This window comes from Bombus impatiens, unplaced genomic scaffold (genome assembly GCF_000188095.3).
Source record: "Bombus impatiens unplaced genomic scaffold, BIMP_2.2 scf_1080, whole genome shotgun sequence".
NCBI lineage: Eukaryota > Metazoa > Arthropoda > Insecta > Hymenoptera > Apidae > Bombus > Bombus impatiens.
Genome location: NT_177499.1, coordinates 654,298 through 655,136, shown reverse-complemented (window position 1 = coordinate 655,136; position 839 = coordinate 654,298).

The following is an 839-nucleotide window of genomic DNA, read 5'->3' as shown; positions in this document are numbered from 1 at the left end:
CGACACGCGGACGTCCGGCCGAAACGCAGCGCAACTTTCACGCGCCTCCGCGAGTCGGCGCCACGCACGAGCTTCCTGCTCCGCGAACCCGTGCAATCATGCAGCTCATGAGATGGAGCATCACGCGCCGCCTCGAATGCCGCGGCATCAAGCAGGGCAACCGCGGACCCTCCAGACTCTCGTGCGCACGATTTTCCGGTACGCAACCGTTGACCTTGAACGCATCTCCACGCCGCGCCGACGACTTCCCGCAAATTCGCCCCCCTCTGTCTACCTACGACCACGGGAGCGTCTTCACAAATCACTCGACCGCTCGAGGAGAGCAGAGCGCTCCTTCCGCTCCTTCCGCTCCTTCCTCCGCCCCCTACGACAGATATTCCTCTCTGCTTCTGCTTTGCCCCCTTTGCTTCTCTCTCTTCCTCCCTCCCTCCCTCCCTCTGCCTCTCCCTCTGCCTCTCCATCTCCCTCTCCCTCTCCCTCTCCCTCTCCCTCTCCCTCTCTTTCCCGTCACAGAGAAGATCACGTTCCACGTTTCATTCTACGTTTTCCCCGTTCGAGAAAAGTTCGTCTCGCGTACTACGAGTGATGGAAAGTTGTTCGAGTTGGAGGTTGCATAGTTTTCTAGTGGATGGTTATATCGGGTGGCGAATGAAACGTTGTAACTGGTGCGATTCGAACGGGTCCGACTTGGTCCGCCGGGAATAGTAATCGAGCGATTTCCATTTTTCATTGGCCCCGGTGCGCGTATTAAAAGTTTCCAGCGGTGTGGGGTTCGCGCGCCGCGCTTCGGAATACTAATCGCCGCGCCGTCGTTTCTTATCATCGACGCGAACGCGCAC